Here is a 14,359-nt window from a genome sequence, read left to right on the forward strand (position 1 = left end):
CACGATTTTTTTAAAAAGGGTGAGCTAAAGGGGTCTATGGTCACGGTTTTGGGGGGGTGACCTAAAGTGGTCTATGGTCACGATTTTGGTGGGTGGTCTAAAAAGGTCTATGGTCATGGTTTTAGGAGTGACCTGAAGGGGTCTATGGTCACGGTTTTTCGAAAGGGTGACCTAAAAAGGTCTATGGTCACGGTTTTGGGAGGTGACCATAGATACTCTATGGTCACGGTTATTAAGGGTGGCATAAGGTGGTCTATGGTCACGGTTTTTTTTAATTGATTTTTTTTAACTCTCCCTCCCCATAAACGGTGTCGTCCCCCCCCCCCCCAAATCCCAAAATTTCCCCTCCTTCCCAGCAAAATCCCCATTCCCTCCTCCTAATTAATAACCAAAAAAACCCTATCACTTCATCACATCCCCATTCTCACTATTTTCCTTTGAGCCAGCCCCCGCCTTCGGCGAGCTCCTCCCAACCCCCTCCATCGTACGTCGTTTCCCTTCCTCCCAGCCCCTACCATTGTCGTTCACCTTCCTCCCAGCCCCTACTTCGTCACAGCCCCCAAGATCGACAAAGGCAAAAACCCTAGCGTCGCCAAGCTCCTCTGTCACGTCTCACTGCCTCCACTGCCTTCACTGCCGCTGTTGAAGCTCTACTGCGGGTGCTGCTGCCGTCTGAGCCGCCGCCAGGGGAAGCCGTTGCCGCCACTACCACGGGTGGAGTCCGCCGTTGAGCTGTGCCCTGTTCAGTTTCACCGCGAGCTTCCTCTGGGTAACATTCAATCACACACACTCCTTGAATGATTCTATCGATCAATTTTATATATAGTTTACATAAAGGATAGATTTATTAGAGTCATGCTTTCTACTTAATTTTGTGCCTATTTTTTTGTTTTTGGCTATGATTTCTGAGACATACAAGCAAATTTTGTTCAGCCGTACCGTATGAACAAGTGCAGTAGAAGTTGTTTGGATTTAATTTCAGGTGGTCAAATTTACTTTATTTGACTAAGATTATGGCTTCTCATTCTTCCCATTTTGGTTTGGTTCCCTTTTGGATTAAGTGCTTCCACCTCTTTTTTATCTTTATTTTATTTTTTCTAACTTGTTTCTTATCATTGCACAACCCTTTTTGGTTTTGTATTCTTAAAGAGAGAGAGCTAAAGAGTTGTACGTAGTCCATTTTTGTTCTTTTGAAAAGATAAAAATGGTTCATTACTATATAAATTTAAAATAGCCTTATCATGATTTTTCAACTAAATTCACTGAAAAACATGAACTAATGACTGCAATAGGATCTTTGCATAGATTCCACCAATGTGCAGATAGAGAAACGCCACATGAATGCAAGTAATTTCACCGTGGTGTATAATTCATTAATAGATTACTTTTTTAATTGTCTAAAAAAATTATACCATGCATGTCTTAATATTTTCTAGAAGGGTTTTGAATTCTTTCTTTCATGTACTTTTAAATTAAAATACGTTTATCTGCCTACTTCTTGATGCTATTACCATGTAAACTTTCCTACATGTTTAGCTCTGATCCAGAAATATCAATGGGACTAGTGCAGCATGAAGGTGGGCCATGTGGCGTTTTAAGATGTTCTTGATATCTGGGTTTTAAGTTAGAAGCTGGAAAAAAGATTTACAAGCATGAGTGTAGAGCAATTTACTTTAAGAATTGTACTGAGTGATGAAAATCTTTTTGCTACATTCGTTTTGTGGGCAAGTCAGCTGTATGACCTTTTATTTTGTAGTTTAGCTTGTATCAATTAAATCAAAGTTGTCATTCATGGTCTCTTTGCTGCAATCTACTTTGACTAAATAGTTCTTGAGCTACTAAAGTAGCTATTTTCCCCTTCCTTCTTAAATGGAAGATGCTTGGAACTATAAGATAAGGAGTAGTTATCTTTTCATGAATTCTTTGTGTTCCCTGTGTATATATTTTAGGTTTAAATAAATGGATTTTAATTATGCCCTGCTTTGCTTATTCTCGGTTTCTTGAGCTTTGACCCAAATCATGCAACCAATAAATTAATATCAATTTTATTTTGCTTGGTTTGTGTGAGCATGTATTGAGATGTACTTCCTTCAATTATTCTTTATTACTTCCCTTTGCAAATTTACATTTCCCTTTGCTGATTTGGTAAATACATTAGAGGACCGATTTTCTGTAGTTTGTGTGTGTATTCCATGCTCTGTCTTTTCATTACCAGATCAGCGATCTACTCATAGCATGCTTTTTCCAATGTTAAAAAAATAAAATTAAAAAATATAGTTTTTCTTTTTTTAAATAAAATTTAGAGGCAGGGAAAAGAGGTTTAATAACTTAATTCTGCATATAGATTTATCTTCTCCTGAATTTTTTTGTTTTGTTTTGTATACAGGATATTATTTTTGGACTGGTAAAGACAAAAAGAGTTCAGTTGTTGTTGTGGCACCAGTGTATAACAACTTCAAATGGCATCTCAAAATGAAAGAACTAAGTAGTAAGTTTATATCATACTTGATATATATTATAATTTGATCTTCTAGTTATTTAGGTAGTATGTATATAGTAGCTAGATTGTCACTATAATTGACCTATTAGACCATGTTTAGTAAGTTAAGATATTTGCATTATTAGGTTTAATCATGTTTTGTCAAAAAATTTGATAGATTCACCAAGATTTGAGAACGAGTACATAGTTAGTGTAAATAGTTTTTTAGAGTTTGCCTTCGTAAAGGGAAAACCGGTTGGAAAAGAAATCCAATGTCTATGTGCAAAGTGTGGAAACACTTATTGGCGTGAATGAGATGCCGTATATGAGCATCTTATTTACTATAGGTTTGTCGAAGGTTATAAATGATGGACTAATAATGGGGAATCAGTAATCCCAACAGTAGTAGATACTGACATGGATGATCGAGGTAGCCTTGATGATATTGACGGGTTGCTGCGTGACGCATTCAGAAATATGACAAATCTTGAGGAGGGGAACAATGGGTTGAATGAAAATGCGAAGAGATTTTATAAGCTAGTAGACAAAGCAAGTCTGGAATTATATCTGAATTGTACAACCAATTGATCTGCCCTGTGCTAAATTAGTTTGTTTGGTGCTGTTGATCAGGTTTAAACTGTTATTGATCCTATGTTGCTGTTTCATTATTTTACTTTTGTGCTAAACTGGTTTATATGATGCTGTTGCATAGTATTATTGCTACCTTATTCTTGTGTTGGTTGCTGCTGGAATGAACAAATTCTGAATTATTTGTGCAGTAGTGATAACTTTGATAAATTTCTGAGTCTAATCTATCACTACTGCTGCATTCTTGCAATAGCTGCTGTTTGAAGTGAATGATGGTTGTGAATAATTCTTGAATGTTGCTGTGGATGAATGTTTCCCTTCTGTTGCTGCATATGTATTGCATCATTAAAAGTATTTTTGCAAGATATCTAACATGTTTATTTCTTTTACGTGCAGGAAGACATGATGTGATGAAGAAAATATGTTCCATACAAATATCACATGAGATGGGTCTTACCACCTTAGTTATGTAAATGTAATATTTTGATGTGTTATATATTTTTTGAGGTATTACATGTAATTGGAAAAATTCCACTCTATTTTGATTTGTGTTGTTTAGACTAAAAATTAAACATATCTATCTTATAATAAAACTTTTATGATTTAGATTTCTTGAATTTCTTATTTTTAGATTTATTTTGTGATTATTATCATTTTGGGATGTAATTATAATTTAAAAAAAATTGAATCTCATAAACAACAATAGGCTATAGTCACCGTTTTAAAAAACCGTGACCATAGAGGCTATGGCCATCGTGAAAAAATGTGACCATAGAGGCTATTTATTTAAAATTAGATTTGGTTTGTCTAATTTTGAAAATGATCGAAAAAAGTTTGAGAAATTGTTTGGTTGGGACCCTTGAAGGGTTATATTGTTTGATTTTGAATTATTAAGAAAATGATTATCATTTGAGTTTGATTTATTTAGAAAAGAATAAATTATGTTGAGTTGGGATTGTTGATGAACGGAATGAGAGATGTGATGGTGATTGATTGAAAATGAATGAATATGATAAATGAAGCATGATTAAGGATCATTGATGATGAGTATGTATGTGCTTTCTCTCTGGTTGTAAGGGTGACAGGGTACATATTCCCTCTAATGGTGACAGGGCACATAATCCCTGTAATGGTGACAGGGCACATAACCCCTCGAATGGTAACAGGGCACGTAATCCCTCTAATGGTGACAGTGCACGTAATCCCTCTAATGGTGACAAGACACTCTTCCTCTAACGGTTTGCTGATGTGCTGAGATATTTGTTCATAACAGAGAGATAATTCCCGGGTTAGCTACCAGACATGTCGGGTTGGCTGTATAACCGACAAATGAGCTCATTATCCATAGGATAAACATGCATCATATGCATTTTTATGCTTTGTTTGAGTTTGAATTTGTTTTGGTTTGCCTAATCGCTTATCTGATATCAACGACTATTTGAGCTATTTGTTATATCTGCTTCTTAATTGTGTTTGCTTTTTTTTTTCATTGTATGTGTCTGAACAACTGAGAGATCCCTCATGCTGGTGGTGGTAAAGCTGAGGGTTGTTTCTGAATATGATGTTTGATTGTTGATTTGATTGAATTACTTGGGTCGGAGGCCGTGGTTGATTATGTGATGAGGTAGAGGCCGTGATTGGTTTCTGATTCAAATTTAGTAAAGTATGAAATATCAAGCTGGTTCAGTATAGACTTAATGAACTTATTTTTGGAACAGATTGGTCATTCATACTGTTAGGGAACTTTTAAAATTCTTTTAAAAGAAAAATGAGTGTTTTTGGATTTCTAGATAATTAACTGATTTCTTTTAAAAGGTTTTGAATTTTTGGATGATTAATCGTTGTTTTTTTTAAAGATTCATAGGACGAGCGATTGAAAACAACTTCCTTTTAACTGACGATGTATGGGGGATTGTGGACATGTTAACAAAATCAATGCATTTTCTCCTAATTTAAGTTGATTATACCTTAGAAAGACTCACTCAGATATATATTCAGGAGGTAGTATGGTTGCACGGAATACCTTCATCTATTGTGTCAGACTGAGATCCGAGGTTTACTTCCATACTTAGAGGAGCTTTTGAGAAGGCATTTGGGACAGAGTTACATATGATCATGACATACCATCCTTAAATAGACGAGTAATCAGAACGAACAATTCGCACGCTAAAGGATATGCTGAAATCTTGTGTATTAGACCACCAAGGAAGTTGGGATAGATATTTCCCAATAGTGGAGTTTGTCTATAATAACAGTTACCAGCAAAGTATCGGAATAGCACCGTATGAAGCCCTCTATTGTAGAAGATGCCAATCACCGTTATGCTGGTATAACAAAGGGGAAGCTAACGTTCTAGGTCCAGATTTAGTGCAAAGCACTACCAGACAAATAAAAAATATTCGTCATAAGATTCAGACTACTCAAAACCGACAAAAGAGTTATGCCGATAATAAACATAGGCCCTTAGAATATGATGAATGTGACCATGTTTTTTCTGAGAGTAACCCCCACTACTGAAGTAGGTTGAGTCCTTAGGATCTAGAAACTAAATCCTTGATATTTAGGTCATTTCCAAATTCTTAAAAGAGTCGGTCCAATAGCATATCAGATAGCTCTCCCTCCTTGTCAAATTTTCACAATGTTTTTCATATTACACAATTTAAGAAATATAATCCTGACGAAGGCCACATTTCGCAACTGGAGATAGTGCAGTTGTGAGATGACTTAACGAATCAAGTGTCACCAATAACACTACTAGAAATAGGGTTTTTTCGGACGAATTTTGAGACAAAATTGAAATAAATTTCGAACAAATTACAAACAAAATTTTTCTTTCAAACAAAATTGGGACGAAATTTTTTTGTCCCAAAAAGCCTTGTTGCTAATTTACATTTTGTTTGAAATTTCGTCCGAAATTTTTTTCAGACGATTTTGTGACAGATTTCGAATAGGCATTTATCTACTAGATAACTTTTATGATGTATTTTAGACGAATTTCAGACAGATTAGCCAACATAAAGACAATGTATTTCAGACAAATTTCAAACGCAAAAATGTTTCAATTTAGACAAATTTCAAACAAAAAATATATTTTATTTCAGACAAATTTCTAACGAATTTAGTCAAATATAACAAATTTTTTTCGAACAAATTTTAGACAAATTTAATTTAAAAGAATTTACGTATTTGAAACAAATTTCATACAAAACAAAAAATTATTTTCGCTCAAATTTTCTACAAATTTAATATAATATTTCAAACAATTTTCATATAAAATAATTTGCTATTTAATATATAAATATTTATTAAAATAAATTGTATTCGATTTGCTTTCTATATTAAGACCATCATAATCATTTTTTTATATTACATCATCGAAATTATAAACACATAATAAAGTCATGAAAAAGGTAATTACCATAAAAGAGTTAAAAAAATAATTATTATTAAAATACTTTTGTCCATAAATGTAATCAAACTAAAATAAGAAAAAAAAGTTCTTAAACTAAAACAAAAAATCCTTTAAAAAGGTCAAATATCATGAATAAAATAAAATGTATTAACTAATTCACCTAAAAATTCCTTAATCTAAATAAAAAAAAAAACATATACTCCTGACATCAATCACTTATGTTATCATCCTCATCATCACTAAAGCTTGTCCCAAGCTCATCTTCTGCAAGATCAGACAAGGTTGAAGGAAGTGGGAGATTCAACTTTTTATACAAAACATGAATTGTCTTTTTAGTAGAACCAATTCTTTTCTGTTGAACCTTTAGTTGACGTCCTTGATCTTTTAACTTGTGCTCAGCATCATTCAACTTAACCTTTTACTCTAATCACTAGAAAATACATAAATCAAAATAAAATGTTAAATTCAAAGACATTGGCAAATGATAGAAAAAGAAAAGTGTTAATAGAGTTGAAGGAAAACTACTAACAGTGTTAATAGGATCAAGAGTTTGTATTGAATCAACAACCATAGCACGAGGGGAAAGAAGTTGAGCTTTCTTCAATATGTCCTGAAAACTAAATTAAATAAAAAAAAAACAAATATCTAGACTTCACCATAAAGTTCTCGCAAGTTAAGGCTATTACATGAAATAATCACTTAATAGGATCCAGACAATAACTTCAATGAAAATCCATGTATAAAACAAAAAATAAGATAGCAATAAGAATGGTACCAGCAAAACTAATCAGAAGAAATCTAGATTTCCACCTCAATATCAGTACTTGAATATAAATATATATCTGATTTAATCCTAAGGCATTCTGCTCTGTTACCAATTTACTCAAGGCTCTGTCACATGACACAATCTGCAACACAGGAACAGATTCACAAGAAGCCAATTCTCTGAGTTTTTTTTTCTCGGTAAAAATATTGGATCCTAACATATTCCTAAATTTAATATGGCAAAATTTAAACTTTCATTTTCACATCTGCAACACAGGAACATATTCACCCAGGGAACCAAAATATCATGAATGCAATTATCAGACGTTAGAATGCAAAATGAAGAAACAATAACACAATACCCACCAAGTTAACAATGAATGTAAGCACCAACCACAAACCTCGTCATAATCAAACTCTACAAATTTTAAAAACTCATCAACAAAACATAACAAACAAATTATCAAACAGAGAAAATGCATAGTAATATTTTTCTAGAAAGATATTTGTCAGCTTCTTCATTTTGGTTATGATGCACAACATACAAGACCAATCCTACAACAGCAGATAAGCCAAGGAGTACCCAGATCCAGCAAGAGAACCTTCACTAACCAGGTGCTGAAAATTGGAAGCTCATCGTCGGATCTTTTGATAGCTGCACAACAGGTCCATCAAGCCCTAAAATCATTTATTCTCCAGCAATCAGAAGCATGCCTCAAGCCCCAATAGAATAAAAAAGGGGGAAAACTCAAATATCTCTCAGATTTTGTGCTCTTTCACCAGCTTGATGTTGCTGATCCTGCAAGTGTTGCTTCTCTTGCAGATTTCACAAACTGTTTGCTCTAGGGAACCAGAGAACATACTTATTGGACCAAGCAAGTAATGCTTAACTAAAACTGTGAGACCTAACTGAATATAAAGTAATTACAAGCATGTGACATGGCAACATAATGCGAAATGGGTATCCAATGCCCAGCAACTGGCTAGTTCAAAGCACATTAACAACATACTAAAAAAATTTAACAAATAATCATTCAATGATTTCAACAAAAACACCAAGCAGCAGCAACATAGCAGAGTCACAAAACACACAACAGCACACCCAGAACTCAGAATCCACGACAGCACAACAGAGCCACAAAACACACAACAGCACACCCAGAACCCAGAACCCACATCAGCACACCAAAGCCAGAGCAAATAAATAATTTGAACAAAAACACAAAACCCTATAATCATTCAATGATTTGTTAATTTCTGAACAGAGAGTCAGAGAATAAAATGAAAAACGAAGAACAACTGCACACCAAAGCCACTGACCTTCGAAAGGGTGACAAGGCGATGGCGACGGCAACAGGACGACTGCGAGCAGGACGAATCTGATGGAGGATGGGCACCAAGCAAGGAAGAAGACAGAGAACGGGGGTTCGATTTGGATAACGCCGACAGTAGAAAGAGAGACTCTTCGAATGGCCGCGGACGGTGGTAGTGGGTCACTGAGTTCGGCGGTGGTGGAGGCTAGGTAGGTTTTCCCCTTTTGTTTTCTTTGGTGCAGGAAGGAATGAAAGTAAGAAAGGAACGAGAAGAGACAACGCGTTTTCTTCTATTTTATTTTTTATTTTTTTCCTCTCAAACGACGTAGTATTAAGCAAATCGGCCAGTTACCGGTCCGGTCCAACCGATCGGTTCTCGGCCGGTTCAGCAATTTTTATCCGGTTCTATTATTAACGGTTTTTAATGGTGAACCGAACCGTTTACAGCACCGGTTTCCAGTCAGACCGGTTCAACCGGCCAATTCGGTCTGATTTTTAGAACCATGGTGAGGCTTGAGAGATTAGGGATTTAGTTTTTTTTTTTAATATCTAAAGTAGTAAAACGAACCGGACGGTTATTTAAAACCACCGGTTGACCAATTTTATCAAAACCGTTTGGTCCAAACCGGTTATCATTGGTTCTTTTCCTTCTTCAGTCAGACATTTCAACCGGATCGCTCTGCTACTTGACCAGTTCACCAATTTTTTGGTCGAACCGGCCGATCCGGTCCGGTTCTTACAACTATGGATTCATAGCCAGAAAACCAAAATAAATGCCCTTATCATAAGAACAGAAAAACAGAGGGAAGAAATAGTTACCTTGTACTATTCATGGTATAGGTTGAGCATCGATTGAGGGATAGGTAGTGACGGTTGAGCGCTGATTGAGGGATAAGCAACAATGTCTTTGGTGTTTAAGGTTTACGACAGACAGCACCGATTAAGAAAGGGCACGCCGGTGCAGGGTGCGTCGACGGAGCAGTGATGACATAGCAGTACCGACGGAGCAGTGCCGACGGAGAGATGCGAGAGAGGGTGCGAGGTTGCGAATCTAAGGAGGAGGCTTGCAGTTAGGGTGCGAGGGTTGCGACAGAGGCCTGCAAGATAGGGATCGGAGAGAGGGCTGGGTGCAAGAGTTCTCAACAGTAATAAAAGTTCTCAACAGTGATGAAGATGAAGGGCTCGGAGAGAGGGCTGGGTGCGAGGGTTTTCATAGCTGTGATGAAGATGAAGGGTTGGGTGCCGAAAAGCCTTTGATGTATTCATTTGTATTTTTTTAATTTTTAATATATCTTAATCTTATATGTAAAAGGTGTATGATTTTTTTATTTTACATAATTTTTTTATTCTTATTTATTATTTTTTTAAGAGATTTGATATAATTTATTTTTAAGTTTTTATATATGTGATTCTTTTAGATACACTTTATCTTAAATTTTGAATTATTATAACGTAAATAATTAAAATAATAAATTAAAAAATAATAGACTAATTTAAGATATGAAGAATATTTTTATACTAAATGTTAAAATTTTTCAATAAACATTTGAAATTCGTTTGAAAACTGATGCACTTTCAAATAGAATTTACAAATTATGTTATTTTCATCCCAAATTTATGGGAAAAAATTTTAGCTACTTCGAAGGGTAAGCTATAGTAAAAGCATTTAAGACTAATTATAGACAAATTTGGGATAGAATTAACATTTTTCAAAATATGTCCCAAATCCGTCTGAAATTATTGCGCATATTCAGATGGAATACAGACGAATTATAGTTTTTGTCTAAAATATGTTGCTAATATGTATGAAAATTTTGGCGCCATCCAAAAAAATTTTGGCGCCAAAATTTGGGACAAAATTTAGATAAATTTAGGACAGAATATATTATTCCAATGTCTCCACTAAAAGTTGTTCAACATTTGTCTCAAATTTGTCCGAAATGAAAAAGTCATTCAGACGGAATAAATTTCGTTTGAAATTTTCGTCCGAAAAAGTCCTATTTCTATTGTAAAGCAAAGTGACAAGCAGTTGAAGGACAAAACGGTTTCTCTAGTCAATGTAGCATGGGGATGAGATGCAGATGAATGAACACATGTGGGAGCTGGAGGAGAAGATGAGGACATACTATTCGCATTTGTTTACAGGTAACTGAAATTTTAAAGGCAAAATTTTCTTTAAGGAGGGTAGGATCACTACAAGAAAAATGCTGAGTATCATCGAATTTACTGAAGGAATGACGAAAATAATCCGCCAAAAATATGTTGACTGGCGGATTTTCTATCGAAAATAATCCAACGATATAACCCTTGCTTGTAACCAATTACCATCAGATTTTTCAATCCGCCGGTAGTTACCGTCAAAATCTGTGACGGATTCATTTTTTAATCCACCGATAATTACCAACGAAAAATTTTCTTTGATAATTTTGGTGCTCAACTATTTTCTTTCCCACCTAGTTACCGTCGGATATTTTCTCCAGTAAATCCAATTTTTTTTAAAACACAATAAGTGGTCAAATTCTTTTTTATTTTTTATTTAAATTTATTTTTTACACAATTAGTAGTCAAACTCTAAATAAAAATTAAAAAAATAAGGTAAATTAAATATCAAGTGTAAAAAAAACTTAAAAATCAAATAAATAAAATACAATGAAACAGTTTAGAATAAAACTCTAATCACTAAAGATCCTGATAATCGTCATCGTCATCCCCCTGATCCTGTTGAGGTATCGGACTAAGCGGTAATGTCGGCGAAACGCAAAGTTTTCCTGAAGAAACAAAATTTTTTCGAATGTTCGGTGAAGCAGGCACCTCTACTGTATAGGCACAACATCATGAAGCACCTCTCCATGTTATCAATTACTAAACTAGCGAAACTGTATTTTCTGGCCATTTCAGCCAGAATTTTTGAAAATCCGAGAATCACAGTTAAGCTTGCCATGACGAGCCAGACCCGAATATCGAGAGACAAAAATAATAATATAGTATTATTATTTTACCCGCTTTAGTTAAAACTAAGATAAGTTTAATGATATTATAGTCGAGCCCAAAATCTACTGGCACGGACTAATGCCGACACTCTCCAATGAACTTAGTATGCTAATATATCATCATAGATATTTTATCTTTGAGATAATCGTGTTACTAGTATCATTTATCCTAATAGCTCATATATTTATTCTAGGAATATAATTTCTTGTGATCTAATATATCTAGCTTTAATAATTATCTCCTTAATGATATATATTTTATCAGTTAATTTTTTGGTGACTCACCTCCTTAAAACCCTCGGCCAGCCTTAAGCCAGCCACCTCCTATTTCATTCTTCACCATCTCCCACCAAGAACAAGAGAGAAAAATCTAAGCACTCCTCCATTTCCAAGCTTTCAAGTTCGATTATTTCCCTCTCTAAAACTCCCATAAAAATTATAAACTGATTAAAGTATTCTTCTCTTCTTTCTCTTCACAACCATACCAGATTTCACAAGGTAAGTTGAAGTAATTTGGTTGTTAGCTTCTCTTGAAGGTTTGTCGTGGCAAAACCATGGAAGAACTTGATGTTTTTTATGTTCTTGCTTAGAAACTCTTGTCATGAAGCCTTGTCAAGCATGAAATCATTATTTTCAGCTTGAGAAAGGTGAGAAAATTCTTCTTAAATCTATGATAAAGGTTCGACCTTCATATATATCTTGGTTTAAAAGTTATTTTTCATTGAAAACTAGGAAGAATGTGAGCTAGAAAACAACCTTGAGGGAATCGATTTTTGAGCTGAATCAAAGACATAAGGTTTGGTAAATTAATTATGAATTAATTGTGTTCTTGATGTTTGATTGATGGTTGATTGTTTGTTGATTGAAATTGAGTGATTATGTGGTGGTTTGATGATGATTTCATGATGAAAACAAGCTTGGAAATCAAGTAACCTTGGATGATTATGGCTACTAGGTTTTTGGAACTTCCAAGAGCAAGAATTCAAGCGTATTTGATGTGTTTTGGATGTGGGTTTGATGGCTGAAAATTATGGTTAAAAAATGATAAAAATTAGTTACAAAAAGCTTGAAAAACATGTTGAAAAATAAGGAAGAATCCACGAATAAACTCATGCAAAGTTTTATATGTTTTCATGCAAGGGCAGCATGGTAATTTCACATTAAGGACACAATAGTAATTTAGTAAAAGATTGAGGGCAAAATGATAATTTAAAAGCTTAGGGGCATTTTGAAAATTTACTAAAAAGTTTAGTGGCAAAATGGTCCAACCAATTTTTAGGGCATTTTGAAAATTTTGAAAAATATGTAGGGAAAAAAGAGAATTACAAAAATATGTAGGGATAAAAAGTAATTTGATAAAAATATAGAGGTAAAAATGTAAATAGTTAAAAAGTTGTGGCATTAAAGTATAATTAACTAAAATTCAAGAGTTAAACTATAATTATTTAAAAGTTTGGGTTAAAATATAATTTTCAAAAGTTAAATGACATAAAAATAATTAAGGTAAAAGATGAGAACGTAATGATAATTAACGTAAAAGTTAGGAACATAACAGTAATTACAGTAAAAGATGTAAAAAGACCATTCAAAGCCTAAGACCTAGAGGATCTCTTCATAAAAGACCTAAGGAGAGGTACGAGGAGAGAATTATGAGTGATTAAGATGTTAAGAAAGATTAAAGGAAGATTAAATATCTTGTGGAATCAGAAAGAGAATATGTTGTAAGTAAACGCTGAGAGAGCCTTTAGGCTAAGATATTAACCGCTGAAGCCTTTGGGTTGAGATCATTACCATGAGAGCCTTTGGACTAAGATAATGATTATAAGGGCCTTCAGGCGTGAGATAATTGTTGAGAGAGCCTTTGGACTTGGCCAACTCAGGTCACTGTATAGTAGAGACGTTCACCGACTAAGAACTGCTTTCCAGACCAATACTTGCCACAGAGAGCAGATTAAATGTTATGCACAGCTCTGGAAAGCCTGATGAGCGGATAATTTATACGCTTTTTGGCATTGTTAGTTTTTAGTATGTTTTAGTTAGTTTTTATTATATTTTTATTAGTTTTTAGTTAAAATTTACTTTTCTGGACTTTGCTATGAGTTTTTGTGTTTTTTTGTGATTTCAGGTATTTTCTGGCTGAAATTGAGGGACCTGAGCAAAAATCTGATTCAGAGGCTGAAAAGGACTGCAGATGCTGTTGGATTCTGACCTCACTGCACTCAAAGTGGATTTTCTGGAGCTACAAAAGCCCAATTGACGCGCTCTTAACTGCGTTGGAAAATAGACATCCTGGGCTTTCTAGAAATATATAATAGTCCATACGTTGCCCAAGATTTGATGGCCCAAACCAGCGTTCCAAATCAGCTCAAGACTGCCCAGCGTTTAACGCCGGAACTAGCACAAGAATGGGAGTTAAACGCCCAAACTGGCACAAAAGCTGGCGTTTAACTCCAAGAAAAGTCTCTACACTTGAAAGCTTCAATGCTCAGCCCAAGCACACACCAAGTGGGCCCGAAAGTGGATTTTTATGTAATTTACTCATCTTTGTAAACCCTAAGCTACTAGTTCTCTACAAATAGGACCTTTTGCTATTGTATTTTCATCTTGGTTCTTATGGTTCCCTCTCTGGGGCCAAAGCCAATGATCACCATTATCACTTATGCATTTTCAACAGTGGAGTTTCTACACACCATAGATTAAGGTGTGGAGCTCTGCTGTACCTCGAGTATTAATGCAATTACTATTGTTCTTCTATTCAATTCAGATTATTCTTGTTCTAAGATATCACTTGTTCCTCAACTTGATGAATGTG

This window comes from Arachis stenosperma, chromosome 7 (genome assembly GCF_014773155.1).
Source record: "Arachis stenosperma cultivar V10309 chromosome 7, arast.V10309.gnm1.PFL2, whole genome shotgun sequence".
NCBI classification, from domain to species: domain Eukaryota; kingdom Viridiplantae; phylum Streptophyta; class Magnoliopsida; order Fabales; family Fabaceae; genus Arachis; species Arachis stenosperma.